Genomic DNA, 22,205 nt, shown 5'->3' with positions numbered 1-22,205 from the left:
GTGTTCGGTTTTGAGCATCACAATTTAAGAAGGATATTATAGACAACTTGGAACGTATCCAGAGGAGGGCGACAAAGATGGTGAGAGGTCTGGAGACCAAGTCCTATAAGGAAAAGTTGAAGGAGTTGGGTTGGTTTAGACTTGAGAGGAGATGATTGAGAGGTGATATGATCACCACCTTCAAGTATTTGAAGGGCTGTCTTATAGAGGATACTCAGAATTGTTTTCTGAGTAGTAAAATCTCAAATGGTAAAATGGGCAATTAATGTGAACAGAGAAATACAAATGGATGCATGGGAGCACCTTTGGAAGAACTCGATGAAGATCTCAACTTGTCAGAGTATTAAGGAGAATTGTTTTAAGATGATGTATAGGTGGTACATGACTCCGAAAAAGCTGGCTAGGATGAGTAAAAATATGTCGGATAGGTGTTGGAAATGTAAAAAACATGAAGGTTCTTTCTTTCATATGTGGTGGACTTGTGAAAAAGCGAAGGAGTATTGGAAGATGATACAACAAGAAATCTCCAAAATTTTGGGTTACGACTTCAAGAAAACTGCAGAGACTTTTTTGCTTGGATTACAATTAGAAAAATTTCCAAAGGAAGACAGCACTTTAATTTGGTATTTGCTCTCAGCTGCTAGGACATTGTATGCGCAGCTTTGGAAACAAGGAACAATACCAGCGAAATGGGATTGGATTGTGAGAGTTTTATCGCGGAGTGAGATGGACAAATTAACTAAAACTTTAAGGCCGTTTTCGCACTCACATTTTACTGGCGCCACGACCCTCCTGACGCCGGCGAATCTGCATGGATTTCGCACCAGAAGCGCCGGCGCTCCCAGAAGCGCCGGCTACTTCCGTCGCTAAGCCAGCGCAAACGGAAATCGCAAAGATGCAGGAAAACGTTTGCGCTGGCTTAGCGACGGAAGTAGCCGGCGCTTCTGGGAGCGCCGGCGCTTCTGGTGCGAAATCCATGCAGATTCGCCGGCGTCAGGATGGTCGTGGCGCCAGTAAAACGTGAGTGCGAAAACACCCTAAGAGTCTATGACTTAGACTTATTCAAAAAGGAGTGGAAGAAATTCAAAGGATATATGGAGAGAGAGTGGAATGTAAAAAGACATTGGACAATTTTTTAGTATTAATCAAAAGTATTACATTTTGATAGATTAGTGGTACCTTTAGAATTAACTGGAAATTTATAACTTCGGGGAAGTCAATATTGGAGGGAGGGGGGGTGAAATATCATATGGTTTAGTATAAGAAAAAATGTAATTAAATATTGTAACCATGTGTTATTAATAAATTGTTAAAACACAAGAATTGTTTTCTGTTGCCCCAGAAAGTCAGACCAGAACCAATGCGTTACAATTAAATCAAAAGAATTTTCAACTAAACATTAGGGAAAACTTCCTAACAGTTGTAGCAGTTCCTCAGTGGAGCAGGCTTCCTCAGGAGGTGGTGGGCTCTCCTTCTTTGGAGGTTTTTAAACAGAGGCTAGATGACTTTCTGTCAATGTTGTGTATGTGGACCAAAGTGAAGACTATTACAGGTGTTCCTGACTGGCTCATTGGAACCATAAAGACTGAGCTTGGGAACTCAGGAACAATACGCAGCTGGATCCAAATGCCTGTTACCCTGCTCCAATCACGGACCCCTTGCTGGTTTGAATGATCCAATGGCATGCTAGCGCGGGAACCCTAACGCATATATCATTTGGCCCTGTTGGCCCAGTTACACTGTCTTTTAGTGCAGCCCTATACTACCCTGTACTTAATAAAGAGCTATGATCGCTACAGCCTTGCTTCTTCCTTGCATTGAACTCGCTGCATTAGAAGAAGAAGATATTGGATTTATATCCCACCCTCCACTCCGAAGAGTCTCAGAGAGGCTCACAATCTCCTTTCCCTTCCTCCCCCACAACAGACACCCTGTGAGGTAGATGAAGATATTGGATTTATATCCCGCCCTCCACTCCGAAGAGTCTCAGAGCTGCTCACAATCTCCTTTCCCTTCCTCCCCCACAACAGACACCCTGTGAGGTAGATGAAGATATTGGATTTATATCCCGCCCTCCACTCCGAAGAGTCTCAGAGCAGCTCACAATCTCCTTTCCCTTCCTCCCCCACAACACACACCCTGTGAGGTAGATGAAGATATTGGATTTATATCCCGCCCTCCACTCCGAAGAGTCTCAGAGCGGCTCACAATCTCCTTTCCCTTCCTCCCCCACAACAGACACCCTGTGAGGTGGGTGGGGCTGGAGAGGGCTCTCCCAGCAGCTGCCCTTTCAAGGACAACCTCTGTCAGAGCTATGACTGACCCAAGGCCATGCTAGCAGGTGCAAGTGGAGGAGTGGGGAATCAAACCCGGTTCTCCCAGATAAGAGTCCGCATGCTTAACCACTACTCCAAACTGGCTCTCCAGTTATAGACAGCATTGCTGATTCCCTGAATTAGGCAGATTGTAAGGAGGAGGGCAGGAAGGGTTGCATCAGTGCTCAGTTCTTGTGGCCCTTTCTTACATGCTCAGGGAAATGCTGATTACCACTTTGAGGTCAGTCAGCAGTTTTTCTCCAGGCTAGTCTGGCAAGGGATCCTAGAGTTTTTGCCATCTTCTGGGCATGGAGCAGGGCTCACTGGAGATGTATGTGTTTGTGGGGTATTTGTGAATTTCCTGCATTGTGCAGGGGGTTGGACTAGATAACTCTGGAGATCCCTTCCAACTCTATGATTCCACAGTCAGGGACAGAGGGTGACATTCAAGGGTGGGAGTGATGTGTCTCCGTAATATGTGTTGAAATGTGGAATGGCACAGGGGGCAATTTTCTCTCTGATGTTGTTTAACATCTGCATGTGCCCCCTTGCCAGTTGGGCTGGGGGGCTGGGCTGGACTGTCATCAGTTTGGCGATGACGCTCAGCTCTATCTGCTGGTGGGTGGCCAGTTGGACTCTGCCCCCAGATAATTTGGACAGGGCATTAGGGGGCATGGCTGAACGGCCTGTTGAGATTAAGTCCAATGAAGATGGAGGTCCTGTACCTGAGTTGTGGGGGCTTGGGAATCCAGTTTCCGATGCTTGGCAGGCCACTTCTGATGCCAGCATTGAGGGCGAGGAGACTTGGGGTGATCCTGGATGCCTTACTTTTAATGGAGGCCCAGGCTTCCCAATCCCCAGGTCCCAGCGGGGGATCCCCTGGTTTTACAGGCTTCCCCACTCCCAGCTGGCCTGCGGGGGAAGCCCCACCCCCACAGCCATTGTGCACCTCCATGAACGATTTTCATAGGGAATGATGGGGAATTGATCCGCGGGTGTCAGGGACTCTGGGGGGGGGCTGTTTTTTGAGGTAGAGGTGCCAAATTTTCCGTATAGCATCTAGTGCCTCTCCCCAAAATACCTCCCAAGTTTCAAAAGGATTGGACCAATTCTATGAGCCCCAAAAGAAGGTGCCCCTATCCTTCATTATTTTCTATGGAAGGAAGGCATTCTAAAAGGTGTGCTGTCCCTTTAAATGTGATGGCCAGAACTCCCTTGGAGTTCAATGATGCTTGTCACACCCTTGCTCCTGGCTCCGCCCCAAAGTCTCCTGGCTCCACCCCCAAAGTCCCCAAATATTTCTTGAATTGGACTTGGCAACCCTACCAGGTCACCACTGTTGCAGCAGGTCAGGCAACTTGTTTCCCTAATCTCTCATCCCAAGGATTTGGCTACAGTGATCCATGCAACAGTCACTTTCTGACTGAAGTGCTATAACTTGCTCTACATGGGACTGCTCTTGAACCTAACCTGGAGACTCCAGCTAGTACACAACGCAGTAGCGCACCTGCTGACAGCAGCATCTGTGTATGTGTGTAGTCAGCCAGTGCTAGGCCAATTGTACTGGCTACCAGTTGAGTACTGTATTCACTTCAGGTTTGTGGCACTCACCTTTAAAGCCCTGAATAGCCTGGGACCAGCATACCTTCAGGACCATCTCGCCCTAAATGAGCCCTGGAAAGCCTTGTGCTCTGCAGACCAACATCTATTGGTAGTCCCAGGTCCAAAAGATGTCCGCTCAGCCTCGACCAGGGCATTTTGTGACCTGGCTCGAGCCTGGAGGCATGTGTTCCCAACGGCGATCGGGTCCCTGAAAAACGTGCTAGAGTTCTGCAGGGCCTTTAAAAGAAAAAGGAAACGAAAGATTTATACCCCGCCTTTCTCTCTGAACTCAGAGTGGCTTACAATCTCCTATATCTTCTCCCTCCACAACAGACACCCTGTGAGGTGGGCGGGGCTGAGAGGGCTCTCACAGCAGCTGCCCTTTCAAGGACAGAGTCTCAGAGCGGCTCACAATCTCCTTTCCCTTCCTCCCCCACAACAGACACCCTGTGAGGTGGGTGGGGCTGGAGAGGGCTCTCACAGCAGCTGCCCTTTCAAGGACAGAGTCTCAGAGCAGCCTACAATCTCCTTTCCCTTCCTCCCCTACAACAGACACCCTGTGAGACGAGTGGGGCTGGAGAGGGCTCTCACAGCAGCTGCCCTTTCAAGGACAGAGTCTCAGAGTGGTCTACAATCTCCTTTCCCTTCCTCCCCCACAAAAGACACCCTGTGAGGTGGGTGGGGCTGGAGAGGGCTCTCACAGCAGCTGTCCTTTCAAGGACAGAGTCTCAGAGTGGCCTACAATCTCCTTTCCCTTCCTCCCCCACAAAAGACACCTGTGAGGTGGGTGGGGCTGGAGAGGGCTCTCACAGTAGCTGCCCTTTCAAGGACAGAGTCTTAGAGTGGCCTACAATCTCCTTTCCCTTCCTCCCCCACAACAGACACCCTGTGAGGTGGGTGGGGCTGGAGAGGGCTCTCACAGTAGCTGCCCTTTCAAGGACAGAGTCTCAGAGTGGCTCACAATCTCCTTTCCCTTCCTCCCCCACAACAGACACCCTGTGAGGTTGGTGGGGCTGGAGAGGGCTCTCACAGTAGCTGTCCTTTCAAGGACAGAGTCTCAGAGTGGCTCACAATCTCCTTTCCCTTCCTCCCCGACAACAGACACCCTGTGAGGTGGGTAGGGCTGGAGAGGGCTCGCACAGCAGCTGCCCTTTCAAGGACAGAGTCTCAGAGCGGCCTACAATCTCCTTTCCCTTCCTCCCCCACAAAAGACACCCTGTGAGGTGGGTGGGGCTGAGAGGGCTCTCACAGCAGCTGCCCTTTCAAGGACAGAGTCTCAGAGTGGCTCACAATCTCCTTTCCCTTCCTCCCCCACAACAGACACCCTGTGAGGTGGGTGGGGCTGGAGAGGGCTTGCACAGCAGCTGCCCTTTCAAGGACAGAGTCTCAGAGCGGCTCACAATCTCCTTTCCCTTCCTCCCCCACAACAGCCACCCTGTGAGGTGGGTGGGGCTGGAGAGGGCTCTCACAGCAGCTGCCCTTTCAAGGACAGAGTCTCAGAGTGGCTCACAATCTCCTTTCCCTTCCTCCCCCACAACAGACACCCTGTGAGGTGGGTGGGGCTGAGAGGGCTCGCACAGCAGCTGCCCTTTCAAGGACAACCTCTGCCAGAGCTCTGGCTGACCCAAGGCCATTCCAGCAGCTGCAAGTGGAGGAGTGGGGAATCAAACCTGGTTCTCCCAGATAAGAGTCCACCCACTTAACCACTAGTAGTATGTAGTACATGACTTTTGTCAAAATCAAAGATTAGATGGGTCTGACTGGAAGTCCTGCCTTCCTGGCTCCCCCCCTCCCACCCACCAGGGACTGTCAGGGGTAGGTGGAGCCATCCCTCCTGGGTAGCAGTGTGGGATTTTGGCTAGAAGAAGTGGCAAAATGGCTACTGTGTTTTTTTTTTTTAATTATGTGAAAAATTGTTTGGTGCAAACTTTATTTTGGAGGGGGGAGCTGTGCTTTTGTACAGGAGGGGTATTGGAAATTGTGCATTTTGTTTGGGGGCGCCACCCAGTTTGACTCTAAACGCTTTCGCTGCTTCCCAAGTAAAGTGACAGCCCCCACCTCATTTGTCTAACTCAGTAAACCTTCCGGAGAGATCCGGCTGCAAGCAGGTTTCTCCCCCCTCCCCCCCCCCCGCCACTTCCCAATCTGATGCCCCTACAGTAGCAATGCTGCATTTGTTCAGAGCAGCAGTGAACAGCTGAGGCAAAGGGGGCAGATTGGAGGCCCTCCAATGGAGGGGCCATACAGATGGAAGGGGGGGTTGAATGGAGTGGCCTGTCTCCCCCCCACCCCCCGCTGTAGCAATGGGCCTGAGCAAAGTTATAATGTCCCTCTAGGATTTCTGTCCCTCCTAGACTTTGCTCTTCAAAGCTACCATTTTCTCCAGGGAACTGATCTCTGTAGTCTGGAGATAGGTTGCACTTCTAGGATAACTTCTGGCCCCACCTTAAGGTTGGTCATTAAGCATCAGGTGAAGTCGTGCTTCCTTCTGCAGGCTTTCCAAACTATTCATTTGGAAGGAGACGGAGATCAGGTGCTGCTCTGTTTTTATGCTTGGGTTTTTTTAATTCTCAACTCTTGGTGCACGCTCTTCATTCTCGCTTATGTGACTGTGGTTTTCTAGCTGTACATTTTAGATTCTGTAGGCAAGGTGGCTTTAGAGTCAGTTTGGTGTAGTCGTTAAGTGTGTGGACTCTTATCTGGGAGAACCGGGTTTGATTCCCCACTCCTCCACTTGCACCTGCTGGAATGGCCTTGGGTCAGCCATAGCTTTGACAGAGGTTGTCCTTGAAAGGGCAGCTGCTGTGAGAGCCCTCTCCAGCCTCACCCACCTCACAGGGTGTCTGTTGTGGGGGAGGAAGGGAAAGGAGATTGTGAGCCGCTCTGAGACTCTTCGGAGTGGAGGGCGGGATATAAATCCAATATCTTCATCTACCTCACAGGGTGTCTGTTGTGGGGGAGGAAGGGAAAGGAGATTGTGAGCCGCTCTGAGACTCTTCGGAGTGGAGGGCGGGATATAAATCCAATATCTTCTTCTTCTTTACCTAGAATTTTTGATACCTCTGATGATTTTAGTGTTATTTCCTTATTTGCTTAACTTCTATCAACCACCATATGAGGGGTTTTTTTTTAATGGAGTGTATTTTAAATAGACAAATAAATAATGTTTTTTGATGGCAGACATTTGCTCTTCCCCATCGGACCCTGTCATGTGAAGATCAGGCTGTTGAGTTGTCAACATCTGATGGTATCTCGCATGTAGCAGTCAGTATGAGGCAATATTTGGCAGCTGACATTCTAGGGATCAGGAGCTATTTGATAGTCACAGAGACATGACACCTCATAGCCAAGGAAGCTTTAGCACTTTTTGGGTAGATGATATATAAAAGAAATCCAGAGTTGGATCCAGACAAAATCTGCTATTTTCTGTCCTCCTTGTTTGTTAATGGGAAATTTAGTCCGCATCCAACCTTTAGTCAGTTTCATATTCTCTATTCATTTAGTCATTCCAAACGGCTAAACCATGAACATCAAGTTTTAAAATTTGCTTCTCGTGTTTCAGCACTGAAGCGAGGGTTTTGCAAATATTTGAACCTATCCGGTCACAGAACAGATCACGTGATTGCATTTATTTGTCTTGCCTTAATCAAAGATACTTCGATGTATATTTTGCTTTGGAATTTTATTTCGCTAAGTCTGGATTTAGGCACATTATTACTGTTTCTGAGCCATTTTCGAGCCGTTTTTGAGGGTAGTGCCGGTTTGAAATTATATTAAAGGTTTTCGAGTCCTCATTTATTCATCGAAAGCATTTAAGCAGTTGGGAAACACGTTGAAAATATCGTTGCAAATTCATTTTGAACTTGGACATCTTTTGCAATACTTTATGGAGCACCCTGTTCTGGAAGAGGAATTGAAGCAGGACCTTTTAAGTCAACTACCTGCACGTCAGAACTCCTTACTGGATGGATCATTTCCTTTGATTGTGTACCTTTAAATGATGCTTCTTGTAATGTCTGTTATTTCATGAGTTACATCTTAGTTATTTGGTCACTATAACCATTGGTTGTTTACTTATATATTCCAGAAGTGACCAGTTTATCGATATTCCAGGCACATAGCAGAGAGGTGGCCAGTCATGATTACACACTCCTGGCAGAGGATGCTGGGAAAACTCAAATGCATTGGGATTCTGCTGACCTGACCTCTTGCTACTCCTAACACACATTAACACAAATTGTTCAGGGTGGTGAGAACCAGAGAGAATTGTGAGGAACTCCAAAGGGATCTGTTGAGGCTGGGTGAGTGGGCGTCAACGTGGCAGATGCAGTTCAATGTGGCCAAGTGAATCCCAGCTACAAATACAAGTTGATGGGGTGTGAACTGGCAGAGACTGACCAAGAGAGAGATCTTGGGGTCGTGGTAGATAACTCACTGAAAATGTCAAGACAGTGTGCGTTTGCAATAAAAAAGGCCAACACCATGCTGGGAATTATTAGGAAGGGAATTGAAAACAAATCAGCCAGTATCATAATGCCCCTGTATAAATCGATGGTGCGGTCTCATTTGGAGTACTGTGTGCAGTTCTGGTCGCCGCACCTCAAAAAGGATATTATAGCATTGGAGAAAGTCCAGAAAAGGGCAACTAGAATGATTAAAGGGCTGGAACACTTTCCCTATGAAGAAAGGTTGAAACGCTTGGGGCTCTTTAGCTTGGAGAAACGTCGACTGCGGGGTGACATGATAGAGGTTTGCAAGATAATGCATGGGATGGAGAAAGTAGAGAAAGAAGTACTTTTCTCCCTTTCTCACAATACAAGAACTCGTGGGCATTCGATGAAATTGCTGAGCAGACAGGTTAAAACGGATAAAAGGAAGTACTTCTTCACCCAAAGGGTGATTAACATGTGGAATATATGTACATTTTTTTGGCCACTGTGTGACACAGAGTGTTGGACTGGATGGGCCATTGACCTGATCTAACATGGCTTCTGTTATGTTCTTAGTGTTTCTCTGCCCACAGCAGGCTTGGCAGCCTGACACTAGAGAGAGTTGTTCTGCTATTCCCAACTTGAACCTGTAGGCCTCTCAGAAGATCTGATTAATTGGGAGAAATCCATTGTTAGCTCAATCCACAATTTACCTTAAATTCACTAAAGGAGTTTACTTACAGAAAACAGATGATTCCAAACACTGACTGCCCATTGGAATCTGAAGGGAAAAAACCTTCTGCCCCGGGTGTCAGAGGGCTCTTATCAGGCCTGCGAGCAACTCATTGTCATCTGTTTCCTTCTCTCTCCCTTGCTTTGCCAGGCTTCATCAATCACGCAAGAGCTACAGAGCAAAGCCTCTATTTTTTCCATTGGCTGACCAGCACATGAAGCAACTTATGTACAAATGTTCACAATGCCCAGCCATTTCATGTTTTCCCCTGGGTCTTAGGCTCAAGGCATTGGCCATTTGATTTCTGTAATGAATGTCAATAAATCAAAAGTAGGTTTGCAACTTATAGACACACACCTGAACAGCATACTCAAGATTGCTACAACATAGACATTGTCTCCAGATTTTTATGCAATAATTCAGAGCAAGAGGTGTCAGTTATCAGAAACTGTTAAATAAACAAAATATTGCAAGAGTGCTAATCTTTTAAGCATATTTTAAGTTAAAAAAACCTTTGTGTTTGTCTGTGTCCTTTATAACTTTATATCTCCACTACCTGACATTACATTTTTATGACACACATGGCCTGGCCTGACTGTAAGGAAAAGCCCCCTACTTTTCATACACATGGACATCGTGATCACCAGTATGGTTGCCAGGGTCCCTGGAGTTTTGACTCGCACACATCTGCTCTAAGAAGTGGACTTTGCCCCCAGTTTCTAAGGCTTATAAGCCTCAGCTTTGCAGCAGCATTCTACATCTCTGGATGGGTGTTAGCCAGAACTACAGACAAGCTTCCAGCTGTTCCTTGTGTGCCCAGTCTTGGCCGCTGCAGTGGAAGAAGCCACGCCACCATGAACTTCCCTCCAGCGAAGGGAGGGACGGTGGCTCAGTGGTAGAGCATCTGCTTGGGAAGCAGAAGGTCCCAGATTCAATTCCCGGCATCTCTAAAAAAGGGTCCAGGCAAATAGGTGTGAAAAAACCTCAGCTTGAGACCCTGGAGAGCTGCTGCCAGTCTGAGAAGATAATACTGACTTTGATGGACCAAAGGTCTGATTCAGTATAAGGCAGCTTCATGTGTTCATATATGTTCAACTGTACAGGCAAACAGTTTCCAGCCTGTTTCCATGAACCAAAGGCTAACACCACCAGAATCCATCTTGTTTTCCTGACTCCATATCCAACAACTGCTTCAACTTCTGCATAAGGCAATCAAGCATATCTTAGGCGTGGATCCTGCCAGACCACTCAAGCCTTTGTCCAACAGAACTCAGGACAAAGACTGGTGCCAGGAAGAAGACTAAAGAAGAGGAAGACCATCTTCTGCCAGAGCCAAGTTCCTTTTGTGTAAACCGGGTGTTACCTAGGCCACAATTTGACTCTCTATAGTCACCCTTTCAGATAAGCTCCCTAATCTTGAGTGTTCCCCACCCAGTAGTCACGTCTATTCTTCTTTCCAACTGTCACTTTGGAGCCTCCCCCTAGTCCGTTTCAATCTGAAAGTTTACTCAGGCACTCCTGGGCCAAGCTTGTTCATTGGTCAGTCATGGGCACCCAATTAGGTGCCACCAATTAACTTGCTATTGGCTACTGCAGAAGTCCAGCCCTTATGGTCACTGCAGAGCCTCCCCTTTCTCCTCCCTCATACCTCCCAGCCCCTGAGGGCCTAAGGTAGTCTATTTAACCTCTGACCCAACTCCACTCATGTGTGCATCTAGCAGTACCCTAGTTCCGCTGTCTAGATCCATCCCCAATTCTGGCCACAGTTTTGGGTCCATTTTCCCCATCCTCTTATGTCGCCATTGGAGCCTTCTTGAAGACTACAATAGGTAACTATCACCCTGTTTGTCTACCCATGTGTTCCCCTATCTTTCTATCTATGTTTCCTAGGACTGAATGTATGTTTTGATGAGTATTTTATCTTGTATGGAAGCCTATATTTTTCTTAATAAATTGTAATTGTTTTACTTAATTAGAGTCCCCATTATTTAAGCATTACTCTCTGGTTGGTTAATCTTGTATACATTGGGAAAAGATCCTTAGTGAGCCAGGTGCCCACCTGACTAATTCCCCAACCTCGTTTTGAGGGCATTTTGGCTTACATGACAAGGGGTGCGGTCAGACGGAACATTAACTGCGACTCACCCACGCCCCCCATGCGGAGTTAAAGTGGATGTCCAGACATTCACATCTGTCAAACAATGTGGAGTCATTATCATCCCGACTTGCTCCGCATGAATGGCGCATTAATTTGACAGTACATAAAGTCTGGCCCTTTTTCAAAACAGCGACACAAGATCGGCTTTTTGTTGTTTGGACAGCTCACGCGCGATACTGCCTCCCACCCAGCAGACATGCGCATTGCCAGATCATCTGGGAATCTGAGATGACGCTTCTGCTTCTCCAATCAACACAGGATCGGAGGGGGGGGGGAAACGTTATCCCACTTTTCAGAACAGGAAAAAAACCTTTCTTTTCAATGTGAGGATTTCAAGATATCATTGTCACGGCCAATTTCTAGGAAAATAATGCCTGCCAGTGCCTTGGTTTGGATCGGCAACGTTAATTCGGGAAACTTTCCCCCTTCCCCCCCTGCCGCTGAAGCAATGTTTGATTTCCCAGCTCCAAGCAGTTGGGCGCATGCTCAATGGACCCCGCCCCTCCCAGAAATCACCATCGCCGTGTGATCCATCAACTGCTTTTCACTAATGGGACCAACTCTTTATACTACCGTTCGTGTGAACGCCGCCACGTCGGAATTTTCTGCCCCGGTCCAGAAAAAGGCTCTTCCTTCTCGCTTTAAGTGGTCCGTCTGGCCACACCCAAGGTCTTATTTATGTCAGATCTGGCCCCATAACAAATGAGTTGACACCCCTGTTCCATCCTGTTACCTGGCTCTCCCAAAAGCAGAACGAAAGGCCAACATAGACAGATTAAGTGTTGAAGGATAACTTTTGAGGCCAGTCTTTGTCTACTATGAGCAATTATACCAGTGCTCAGTCAAGTTCTCTATTAAGAATTTGGCTAGGAAACCCATTGGGTGATCCTGGGCCAGTTGTATTTTTCCAGTCAAACTAACCTCACAGGGTTGTTGTGAGGGTAAAATAACGGACAGGGGACTATGCATGATGATATGAGCTTCTTAGAGGATATGAGCTTCTTAGAGGCTACAAATGCAGTTGATTGAGTTTATTTGGACATGAGTTTGTGTACTGCTTTCCAAAGCTAGTGTTGCCATTCTAAGTAACAAACACCTGCTCTTGAAGGGCTCCAGTTTCTTCCGATTAGTTTTTTTGTTTGCTTGCCTATGATTTAAACACACAGCAATATAAGGCAGAATTAATCCATCTGGGTATTACTTTAGCACTACACTGTCACAGTCATTCACAGCTAAATTTCCCTATACGGACAAGACAATCCATTTGCAAACAATGATTACATAATTAGGGTTTGTAGAATCTTTCGGGCTCAAGTGCCGTGTTCTACTGGAGAAAGTTTTTCTTCCAGACGTTTCGTTCTCAGCTGCGGAGAACATCCTCAGTGGCGTTGCAGCCGGAGCAGGCACTCTGACCTTCTTGGCTGCTGTGCATTGAGTGAGGCCAGGGCTGCTGGAGAGCTGCTATTTCCAGGCTGGAGGGGGTGTGGTGAAAGGGCCTAGAAATAGCACCTCTCCAGCAGCCCTGGCCTCACTCAATGCACAGCAGCCAAGAAGGTCAGAGCGCCTGCTCCGGCTGCAACGCCACTGAGGATGTTCTCCGCAGCTGAGAACGAAACGTCTGGAAGAAAAACTTTCTCCAGTAGAACACGGCACTTGAGCCCGAAAGATTCTACAAACCCTAATGATGTTACCAGCCGTGAAAACCTGAAATCTTTGATAAATGATTACATGTAACCCCATGTAGAACGAAGCTGGAGTCCAGTAGCACTGACAAAGACCAACAAAGTTTTATTGAGAATGTAAGTTTTTGTGTGCTAGAAACACACTTCATTAGACATTCTCAATAAAACTTGGTTGGTCTTAAAGTTGCTACTGGACTCCAACTTTGTTCTATAATTGCTTCAGACCAGCACAGCTGCTCACCTGGATCTGTATAACCCCACGTAGTTTGGATGCAGTTTGTCTGATTTCTGCTACCTCAGACTGAGGACACATGTGACTGAATACTTCCCCATACTAAAAAAATAATACATTAAAATGTTGCACACAGAAATCAAGCGCGTCAAGGAAAAGCATTCTGGTCTAGGGTGTCTGTCTCCCTGGAATACTAGTTTTCTTCGTACAGGGAATGTTGCACGGAGGCGTATGGACTCATGTGAGTCTCATCCTGCAGTCTGAAACTTCAAATTTACTTTTTAGGTAAGAACTAGTTCTGGTTGAGAGTGCGAGGCTGCACCTACCTGAACAGCTGATCAAAGCAGGAAGTGGCAGAGTCCTTAAGCGGTAGAGCGTACTGTACCACTTCGGATTGTAGATGGTGGTGGAAAATCACATTATTTAAAATAGTCACCCAGCTGAAGAAAGCACACCTGGGGTTTCTGGGCTTAGAATGGAGAAGCCTGGTTTCAGTTTCTTAGTCAGGATGCCTTGTCGGATAAGCATTTGTTCCCAGCCAAATCCACTTCACAGGGCTGTTGCAAGGTAACCCTCAGGAGCGCTATTCAAAGCCTTTGGATGGAAAGAAAGAATATGTGAGAAGCAGGAGGAGAATTCCTTACAAGTAGAAAACTTGCCCAGCAGAGCAAGAAAAAAGAATACCCTTTCTCTTGACATGCTAGCTTTTTACCTGCAGAGTTGTCATGCAACAGTGAAGCTCATGTTACTATAGACCTAGACTTGGGCACACTATGGAACACATTCTTGTCCCACCCTTACTCTGAGCAGTTGAGAGAGAAAGTGGTGGCGGCCACAAGCATAGCCACCTTCAAGAGGGGTTAAGATAAAAATATGGAGCAGAGGTCCATCAGTGGCTATTAGCCACAGTATGTGTGTGTGTGTGTGTGTGTGTGTATAAAAAAAAATTGCCACTGTGTGACACAGAGTGTTGGACTGGATGGGCCATTGGCCTGATCCAACAGGGCTTCTCTTATGTTCTTCTGTGACACAGAGTGTTGGACTGGATGGGCCATTGGCCTGATCTAACATGGCTTCTCTTATGTTCTTATGTGACACAGAGTGTTGGACTGGAGGGGCCATTGGCCTGATCTAACATGGCTTCTCTTATGTTCTTATGTGACACAGAGTGTTGGACTGGATGGGCGATTGGCCTGATCCAACATGGCTTCTCTTATGTTCTTATGTGACACAGAGTGTTGCACTGCATGGGCCGCTGGCCTGATCCAACATGGCTTCTCTTATGTTCTTATGTGACACAGAGTGTTGGACTGGATGGGCCGCTGGCCTGATCCAACATGGCTTCTCTTATGTTCTTCTGTGACACAGAGTGTTGGACTGGATGGGCCTTTGGCCTGATCTAACATGGCTTCTCTTATGTTCTTATAAAGTGACTGACTGGCCCAATTTCATCCTGTTACCTTTATAGGATGATGGCAATCTGACTCCACATCTCCCCATACCTAGCCCAATGCGATGACCATTACACTGCACTGTCTCTCTGTCCCTGCAAGATTCAATTCCCATGATTTCCCAGTACATCTCATGCTAGGGGCAGGATCATCTCAGGAAGATTCACTATTTTTTTTTTTCTTCCAATCCCGTGTGATTTTTTTTTTTTTTTTTTTTTTTTTAGCAAGCCTTCCTGTACTTCTCTTTCTGTACAACTGGGTCAGGTGGTTGAGTGTTAATGAGGAAACAACAGGAAGCCTGGGTCTTTTATTAGCTGCTCTGCTGTGCCTCACAGCTGGAGGTGAATAATCTGATCTTTGCGGTGTCCTGTTTGCTGTGTCTGCAAGCCACCCATCCCTGCATCACCTGGGGCTGGAGGAGCCTGCAAGGGCACCCAGATGTTGACACCCAGGCCGCCCTTCCTCTCTGCCCACGTTCCCCTTTGCAGTTGATGAGAAAGAAGCCGCCACTTCCCGTGCAAAAGGATTAGGTGCTGTGCATCTATGCCGCCTACTCATGTCCTGTTTGAAGAAACAACTTCCCATCTTGGGTTTGTTATAGTTGGTCTTAACGCTGCCTAGATCCTCCAACAGTCACTTTTCATTGGGGACAGCCCCTCTTTTCTGGATCTCATTTGTAGAGATCCAGAACTTAAACTTAACCATATATTTTTTTTAAAAATGGTATTTTTAGACATCCTTTTCTGCTCAAAGGTTTTCAAGGCTGTTAGCAGCAGGTCAAAATGCAAGATACTTTATAAGATGAATATTTTTTTTTCTGAATAAACAATTTTTTATTAGTAACATATGGTAGCAAAACTATATCTACAACTTATAAAAACTTAAAGTAAAAGGAAAAACTTTCTACCCCATAGCTTACTTTTCCCCCACCCCTCCCCCCATTACTTGACCCCCGCCAGTGTTATTTACTTAAAGGAAACAAATATTAAAGGTACGCTTAACTATTAAAGAAAAAAAACCCCAAAAGTTATATTCTTATCTTAAAAACCTTAATCATTATCAAAGATTGTCCAATGTCCTTTTATTTTCCACTACGTATCTTCTGAATTTCTTCCATTCCAACTTAAAAAGTTCCAAATCATAGTCTCTTAATTTTCTTGTTAATTTGTCCATTTCACTCCATGACATAACTTTTGTAATCCAATCCCATTTCTCTGGTATTTTTTCTTGCTTCCACAGCTGCACATACAATGTACACATTGTATAAGATGAATATTTGTTATTGTTGTATATATTGTATTATTTTAATTTATATTCTGCCCTCCCCAAACAGGCTCAGGGCAGATTACAGTAAAGTTTAAAAACATCCAACAAACACAATTCATTAAAAATGATTTTAAAACAGCATAATTAAACCAAATAACCACATTGTTGCAGCTGTTGCCACTGGGCCTGTAGGGAACTTCAGATGTGGGCGGTATCTATGTGACGGTAGCTCAACTGCTGGATATTTGATGGACAGCTGCCACCTCCTTTGTACAGGCCCTGCAGAATGGCAAGAAGTCATTTTAGCAAATATATTGAAAAACATTTTAAAAGGTATAAGTCCAATATTTATCCATATGGATTTTTATACCCTGCCTTTCTTCACAGTGGAGGCTCAAAACATTTTGCAACATCGTTCTCTCGTTCCCCATTCTGTCCTCACAACACCCTTGTAAGGTAGTTTAGGTTGCAAGTGAGTGTCTGGTTCCAGGTGACCCAACAAGCTTCCTTGACAGAGTGGGGATTAGAACCGCAAACCTCTCACATCCTGATCCATCTCTCTAACCACTAAACATGTAGGCTGTCTAGCCATCCTACTATCAATCGGATCTGAAGACCTTCTAGAAAAGAAAGGTCTGCATATAACAATCTAGAAAGCCTCCATGGATGGGATCACCTTTATCTCTAGGGGAACCACAAGCTCCAGGCAATAGCTGAAAAGACCTGCTACACAAGTTGGCGCCCAACGGACTGTAGCAGAGTAAATGCTGTATCTTCAGTGAGTTTGTAGGGGAGGGAAAGTAAAACAAATCCAGCAGGCCCTTCTTTTTACCACAGGAATTAGGGATTTACTCAGCTGAGCCAAGTTTCAAGCTGCTAGACCTTTATGCAGGGGTCCTCAACCTACGGCCCGCGGGCCAGATGCGGCCCGCTGAGGACGTTTATGCGGCCCGCCGGGTTATGGCAAAATCAGACCGGAAGTGACGTTTGACCTAAACTTGCATTAGCAACGCACACTTCCGGCACTGGGCTGAGGCGGCGGAGACAGAGTGTGAGGTGATACCGAGGTGAGGTGAGTTCCCAGGCCAGGGTGTGTGGTGTGGGGAAGGGAGAGAGATGCAGAAGACGGAGAACTGACGGCCCGCGGCCTTGTACAGTAACGGCAGTCCGGCCCTCCAACAGTCTGAGGGACAGTGAACTGGCCCCCTATTTAAAAAGGTTGAGGACCCCTGCCTTTATGAGTTCACCACTCAAGCCTCATCACACAGATTACTTTTTTGTAAAAAGCATACACTTTCTACTGCCACCACCAGGCTAATTGTTAGAAGGGCATTTGTCTGAGACACGAGATTCTCTGTTCAAATTCAGAGCCCTTTCCTTTTTTCAGCTACCATGAAGGTAGGGAATTCTTGGGAAAGCTCAGAGGTAGTCCTGGTTTAGATAAGCTGTCCCTGTGTCTCTCTTGTACTTTGATAAACAGGAGCCAAATGTTAGCCTTTGTCTGTAGTTGCAAAGACCAAAGAACTCCAATTTCAGAAAAAGAAAATGTGGGCTTGAAGTGCACCAGTAATAATTAGTAATCACCAGGACTTTTTTTGAGCAGGTACACACAGGAATGCAGTTCCAGCTGGCTTGTCATCCTGAGATGTGGCCTAATATGCAAATGAGTTCCTGCTGGGCCTTTCCTTTTAAAAAAGTGCTGTGTGAAACAATGGGGATGTCAGGGGGTGTGGCCTAATATGCAAATGAGTTCCCACTGGGCTTTTTCTACAGAAAAAGTCCTGGTTATCACAAATGAAAGGATTCAGCTGGAATAGCAAAATGCTATATGGGTCCCAGTTGCTGTGCCTTTAAGAAGAAGAAGATGATGATGAAGAAGAAGAAGAAGATATTGGATTTATATCTTGCCCTCCACTCCGAAGAGTCTCAGAGTGGCTCACAATCTCCTTTACCTTCCTTCCCCACAACAGACACCCTGTGAGGTAGATGAAGATATTGGATTTATATCCCGCCCTCCACTCCGAAGAGTCTCAGAGCGGCTCACAATCTCCTTCACCTTCCTCCCCCACAACAGACACCCTGTGAGGTAGATGAAGATATTGGATTTATATCCCGCCCTCCACTCCGAAGAGTCTCAGAGCGGCTCACAATCTCCTTTCCCTTCCTTCCCCACAACAGACACCCTGTGAGGTAGATGAAGATATTGGATTTATATCCCGCCCTCCACACCGAAGAGTCTCAGAGCGGCTCACAATCTCCTTTCCCTTCCTCCCCCACAACAGACACCCTGTGAGGTAGATGAAGATATTGGATTTATATCCCGCCCTCCACTCTGAAGAGTCTCAGAGCGGCTCACAATCTCCTTTCCCTTCCTCCCCCACAACAGACACCCTGTGAGGTAGATGAAGATATTGGATTTATATCCCGCCCTCCACACCGAAGAGTCTCAGAGCGGCTCACAATCTCCTTTCCCTTCCTCCCCCACAACAGACACCCTGTGAGGTAGATGAAGATATTGGATTTATATCCCGCCCTCCACATCGAAGAGTCTCAGAGCGGCTCACAATCTCCTTTCCCTTCCTCCCCCACAACAGACACCCTGTGAGGTAGATGAAGATATTGGATTTATATCCCGCCCTCCACTCCGAAGAGTCTCGGAGCGGCTCACAATCTCCTTTCCCTTCCTCCCCCACAACAGACACCCTGTGAGGTGGGTGGGGCTGGAGAGGGCTCTCACAGCAGCTGCCCTTTCAAGGACAACCTCTGCCAGGGCTATGGCTGACCCAAGGCCATGCCAGCAGGTGCAAGTGGAGGAGTGGGGAATCAAACCCGGTTCTCCTAGATAAGAGTCCACACACTTAACCACTACACCAAACTGGCTCTCCAGAGTGGTTGGGTCTACATTAATAAACAGGTGGTTGGTCCCAAGTAATGGCTTGAAAGTGGATGATAACAAAGTTGAGCAGGTGTTTGGATGGAAGACTTTTTTCAAACCCTGTGGATTCTGATTTAAGTTTGCTAAGGAAAGGAAAGCCCATAAGACAAAGACCGATTCCTCACTAGCAGTCGCTCCACTCCCCAGGCTTCTGCTTTCCCTGGTTCAAGTGACTAATTCCCCACCAGTAACTGGGTGGGTGCATTTTGGTCTGCAGCTCCCTCCAATTTCACTTTTGGCACTCTTAAAAAACAAGAACAGGAAGCTGTGAGGGAACGTGGAGGGAGCTGCAGATCAAAATGTGCTTGTGCAACAACTGGAGGGGAATTGATCGCTTGGGCTGGGGAAAGCAGAAGCTTAGGGGCAGAGCACCTGCTAGTGAGGAATCGGTCATAAAAGTTCCATTGCTTTGTTGCAGCCGGTTGTGTATTGTTTACTCTGATTGGTGGCAGCTTTCTCTTTGGTCTCAGGGATAAAAAAATGTCTTGCCCAACCCCTTCTGCTGAAGATACTAGGAATCACACCAGGGGCCTGGTACAATATTGCTGACCTACAACCTCACGATCCTTAAAATCTTCCAGGGCCAGAAAAACAATGCTTGAACCCTGCTCTCCAACATTTGAGTTTCGCTTTTGGAGATACCTTGTTAGCATTTTAGTGCTAGTTGCTTCCTGTTTGCAGATCAGTTCCTGTAAGTGTTGCTAGCTCTGGCCAGGGCCGCCACGTGGGAGCGGGTCAAGCAAGCGATGGCTTAGGGTGCCACGTGGCCGAGGGCCGCCACGAGGCGCCCCCTCTCCTCACGTGGAGCATGTGTGCTCCTTGGAGCCTGCCTTCTCCAACAGAAAGGAGGCTGCCCAGCCACCTTCACATTCCCCAGGTCTGTAACAGACCCCGGAATGCAAAAGCGGCCGCCCCTCGACCCCGCACAGTCTTCCCAAATCTTGGGAAGCCTGGGCGAGGTGGGGGGGAGGGGCGTGGCAGCAAGCACACTCAGAGCCCGGCTCTAAGTGCACCCACTGCCATCCGGACCTCTCTGAGACTTCCCGAGGCTCAAGAAGCCTTGGCAAAGTCAGGGGGCGTGGCAGCAAGCGCACTCAAGAGGACGGCTCTGAGCACGCCTGCTGCCATCCGGACCTTGCCAAGGCTTCCTAAGGCTCGGGAAGTGTCGGCGAAGTTGGGGGTGTGTGGCAGCTGCCACCCCGACCTTGCCAATGCCAGGGGTGGGGAGCAGGGGTCTGCCTGGGGTGGCAGAACCCCCAGCACCGAGCCTGACTCTGGCTTGAGACGTTTCTGGAGATGTTTAGGTCAGTGCAAAGGAAGGGCAGAATCTGGAGATGAAGCTCCCCAAGACTGAGATGCCTTCTAACCTGTCTTTTGAAGAAGAGGAGGATGAATCTACCAATGGCTACTAGCCATGGTGAACAAAAGGAACCTTGACATTCATAGGCAGTCAATCTCTGAATAGCAGAGCTAGGAGACAACATCACAGGAAGGCCTTGGGTGCTGTGCTGTTCATTGGCTCTTTGGAGAATTGGTAGGCCACTGAGCAAAACAGAGTCTTATTCAGCAGGACTCTATGTTTTTAAGATGCCATTTCCTCCAAGAGAATTGATCTTTGTCAGCTGGAGATCTGTTATAATTCCTGGAAAACTCCAGGCCTAGGGTTGCCAAGTCCGATTCAAGAAATATCTCGGGACTTTGGGGATGGAGCCAGGAGACACTGGGGCGGAGCCAAAAGCAAGGGTGTGACAAGCATAATTGAACTTCAAGGAAGTTCTGGCCATCACATTTAAAGGGACTGCACATCTTTTTAAATCCTTCCATAGGAAATAATGAAGGATAGGGGCTCATAGGCTCATAGAATTGGACCCCCTGGTCCAATCTTTTTGAAACTTGGGAGGTATTTTGGGGAGAGGCACTAGATGCTATACTGAAAATTTGGTGCCTCTATCTAAAAAAACAGCCCCTCCCCCACAGCCCCTGATACCCGCGGATCAATTTCCCATCATTCGCTATGGGAATCGTTCATGGAGGTGCATAATGGCTGTGGGGGCGGGGCTTCCCCCGCCGGCCAGCTGGCTGGGGGAGGGGGGAAGCCTGTAAAACCGGGGGATCCCCCACTGGGACCTGGGGATTGGGAAGCCTATCCAGGCCTCACCTGTAAGCTGACAACTCCAGCTCCCTTCCCAGGAACTCTAAAACACTGAAATTTATTTCCTACTTAACACCCCAGAGACCTGCTGCTGGCTACAAGGCAGCATCGTATGTACGTACTTCATAAGACCACAGTACTTGTGACCATAGATTGAGAAGTTTGTGAACTGAAGACAAGATACACAGGGCTGCTGAGAAGGGGTGGGACATGAAGTGCTGGCATGAAACTGCTTTCTATGGAGTCATGTTCTTCTTCTATTCTGATGCAACTTTCCAGGGTCTCAGGTGAAAGGCGTTCACATCACTTCAACTGTAGGTGCCAAGAACCGAATCTGGGACATTCTGTTTGCAAGAACATCCCAAATTCAGAAGAGCTGCAAGAGGAACGCAGCCTCCGAGTGGTGCAGAGGGAAGGCAACCTCTGAGCAGTGTGCACATTGCCACCGTGCTGCCTCTTTCAACTGCTCAGGTTGACTCTATGGCAGGGGTGGCCAACGGTAGCTCTCCAGATGTTTTTTGCCTACCACTCCCATCAGCCCCAGCAGGCTTTGTGGCCTAGCCTTCCCTTCACTCCCTCCTCCCTTCCAGAGTTAAACCATCAACTCTAGGGGGAAAGCCTCCTATAGGGGCAGGAAGTTCTTCTTTTTTTTTATTGGAGTGAGGCGGGAAAAGGTCAGTTCTTGGCTGGCACTCAAGGAGAGAGGTTGTCAGTCTGTGGGCTCCTAACTGTGGGAGAGGCCTTCTCCTGAGGGAGAGGAGGACTCCAGGAAGTCAGATCGAGGAGGTCATTCACAAGGCAGGGCAAGGTTAGACCAGGGATGGGAGGATGCGTCTAAATCCACCTTTTATTTGTCCTTCTGGTTGTTGTTCAGATGCTGTGCTAAACTTTTACATGCAACTGCTTTTGTTTTTTTCTTTTCTTTTCTTTTTCTCTTCTAATTAAATATTTTTACTGTTTTGAATGCTGGCAGTCAAACTCTGTACCACATAGATCCCCAACCGCTTTAGACCACGCTGCTTTATGAAGGGGGGCCCAGGGAAAGGGGGAAGGCTGTAGTTGGATAGGGTGCCAATCCTCCAGGGGTTCCCCGAAGAAGTGCTGTGGCCTCTGTGATACCCAAGTACAGGGTGGCAGAGGACCTTGAGGCCTGGCCTCAGAGCTGGAAAGGGGGATTGGGAGTCCTGTTCCTCTCAATCCGAACCCCTAGACTGAGCAGGTGGTGGCAACGGGTCCATGTGGCCGGAGG

Source organism: Heteronotia binoei, chromosome 17, assembly GCF_032191835.1.
Source record: "Heteronotia binoei isolate CCM8104 ecotype False Entrance Well chromosome 17, APGP_CSIRO_Hbin_v1, whole genome shotgun sequence".
Taxonomy (NCBI): Eukaryota; Metazoa; Chordata; class Lepidosauria; order Squamata; family Gekkonidae; genus Heteronotia; species Heteronotia binoei.
The sequence above is the reverse complement of the archived record's forward strand: the minus strand, read 5'-3'. Positions refer to the sequence as shown.